We start from the raw sequence: 3,023 nt of genomic DNA on the forward strand, positions 1-3,023 counted from the left end.
ATGTGCCCGACCAAAGGTGGATTTCCGAAAAATAAGATTTGTGGTAGGCCAGGTGATTTTCGTGTTAGCCCGTATTACCCGAGAGCGATCGCCCAAAGCACCTGTGAGGTTCGTCGGAGGGGGGGGGGGCTGGTGAAACATTTGCTCGGCTCGATGGACCTTGCTGTAGTCCCTCTTGTGCCCGGTCTTCCGCTGCTTGCGGAAAGTGCTCGGAATACTAGGGATACACAAGGCGGATTCGTACTTCAAAAATACTTATGGTAGACCAAGTGATTTTCGCGTTAGCCCCTTCTACCCGGGAGCCGTCGCCCAAATCACATGTATGGGAGATCATTTGCATCAATCGGCTGCTGTAGTCCCTCCTGTGCCCGGTCTTCCGCTGCTCGCGGACAGTGTCGGGAACACTAGGGATACTGTTAGGACCCGGAACCCTGGCCGGACTAGAATCGTCGAACCTAGTCTCGAGTCCTAAATCCAAGATCTCCTGAGGTGAGCCTAAATCAAAAACCTAAACAAAATATACAAATGAACTACCCGGTCGGACAGGACCCCGGCGCAAACCCAATAGGACGTGAATACACGGAAGGGTAATCCCAAAAACCTAACTAAGCAAAACCTACTACAATAACTACGAGGGATGTGAGGCTTTACAATCGTTCGCGATACAAGATCACACTCACAACTCACTCAAAACAAACCATGCAAACCATGCAAACCATCATCCTAGAGCGTACAAACCACACCCAAATTCCCTAGGAGGCTGGTCGGCCCGTGGTCGTGTCTAAGCCAAGGGTCGTCGAGGTACCACTTAAGCCAACAATGGCCGTAGCCGGGCTGAAAAGCAAATACAATAATAAAGCGCCCTGCCCTCGTGTCTATAGGGGAATGGGGGTTATACCTTCCAAGCTGGGGCTTGGATATGATCAGCAAGGGCCACGAGGAGAATTCCAATCCTCGGGCAATACAGCAGCAAGGAGGGAAAGGAGCCGGCTGAAGATGGCAGCGATGGACGCCCGCGCTAGGAAGTAGATTCGGTGCCGATGGTCTTCACGCTCATCAGGAAAGGATGCCGGACAGCTGCTGGAAATGGCCCTCCTGGCCGTGCGCAAGGTGGTAGTAAGAGCTTACTACTGCTGGAAGGATCCCTTTGAGTGAGGGGAGAGCCTTCAAGAACTGGCGGGTTCAAGGAAGAACCCGGACAAACCTCGACTTATCTAAGGCTCGGGTTGGGCTTGGTTGGACTGGACTCTATAGGAGGTTCGGTCTAGTCAAAGGGGGTTAAGGGTCGGGGTAGGCTTAGTCCATGGAATTAGGTAAGGATTTGGGGTCGCCTAACTACAAGGGAGGCTAAGGGAGGAAACTTGGGACAAGCGAGCCTAAGCTCGTGTCAAGGTCAATGAAGACCGAGAGAGAGTTAGGGTCGACTAGAAGGTGGCTGCTACTAGACCAAGCTGATGAGTCCGGGCTAGAAGGTCAAGAGAGGCACTCGAGGTAGGCTCAAGTCGTCTAGGTTGGCTAGAGAGGAACAAGGATGGGTGGCGGTGTAAATTCCCTAAATCGTCTAAGACAAGAGGAAAAGTGACGGATTAGGACAAGGTCACACAAAGAGGTTTTCCTAAGGGGGGAGATGGCGTGAGAGGCAAGCTAGAAGTTGGTTCGGGCTTGGCTGGTCTGGCCAAGAAGAAGCGCCGACTAAGCTAACCAAGGGGAAAGGTTCGGTCTAGAACCTTGGAGAACCTAGCTAAGGATAAGAGTTCGGTCTAGAACTCAAGGAGACCTAACTACAAGTGAATCCATCTAAGGCTGGCTGGGCTAGGTCAAAGCTCGGGTTGACTAAGACCAGATTTGGGTTTGGATGTTGGAAGGGTTGACTTGGACTAGGCTTAGGCTCAATTGTAAACGGGTTGACTCGGATCAAGTCAAGACTCAAGAGAGAGAAAGTGGGTGCGGAAGAAAAGGGCGGCTTGGGTCTAGCCGTACAAAGTGGGTTTGGTCTTTGGCAAGTGTTGACTTGATTGCCTTTTGACCGTGGCTACTTTCCACAAATAAGGAAAGGAGGCTCGTGGCTGAGGGGAGTCCAGAAGATGACACGATGGAGTTCTAGCTACGAGGAAGTAATTCAAAAATGGTAGTGGTTTCCTAATCTAGTTAAGGCAAGGGGCAACGGTCGGGTTAAGACAAGGACTCGATTGAGGGGGTTGCCTAATGAAGAGAGGTGAGGTGGCGCAAGCAGATTTCCTAACGGGCTGGGGGTAGGGACCAGGTGGAGGTTACCTAAGGTGGCGCCAAGGGAGATCTTCACAATCAAGAGAATCGCTAAGAGAGATAGCGAGGAGGAAAAGAAATCCAAAATTTCCTTAGAATAAGGAAGGAGGATCGCACGAAGAAGGGAGAGTGATTTGGGCTTGGGCCCACTTGAATCTCTCGTAACCTCACAAGGAAGGGAGATTAGAGCACGTGGCAAGAATTGGAGGAGAAGGTGGGGTTCGGTTGTGGAAGGGGTGAGCTGTAGCAACCGAGAGGGAAAGGAGGAGAAGATAGCTAAAGGAAATTCCTAAGGCTTTGCCATGTGGAACCGTGTGGGTCCCATGGGGAAGGAGGTGGCTCGCAAGATGGGAGGAAGGGGTTACACGGTTTAGGGAAGTGATAATGAGATAAGCACGAGGTGGCCAGGTGCTTAGGGAATTATGCGTGAAAAAGGGGTGGGACGGTTTGGGTAAGGACGAGGTGGCAAGCTACTTAGCTAAAAACAAGGGAAGGTGGAATCATGCGATATCTAGAAGATAAGGCAAGTGGCTACGATGGAAATAAAATCAAGAGGGTAGGTCGACACAAAAGAAGAAGGCTCTTGGATGGGCGACACGTGGCACAACTAAGGGCTAGGATTAACACAACAAAAGAAAGAAGAAGACTTACCAAAATTGAAGCCGATGGTAAGGAAAGTGCGATGAAGCACCGGCGGCTAGGGTTGAAGGCCCTAGTGCGCTCCTCCAAGAATGACCAAAATACCCCCACAAGCTAGT

This window comes from Nymphaea colorata, unplaced genomic scaffold, assembly GCF_008831285.2.
Source record: "Nymphaea colorata isolate Beijing-Zhang1983 unplaced genomic scaffold, ASM883128v2 scaffold0225, whole genome shotgun sequence".
NCBI lineage: Eukaryota > Viridiplantae > Streptophyta > Magnoliopsida > Nymphaeales > Nymphaeaceae > Nymphaea > Nymphaea colorata.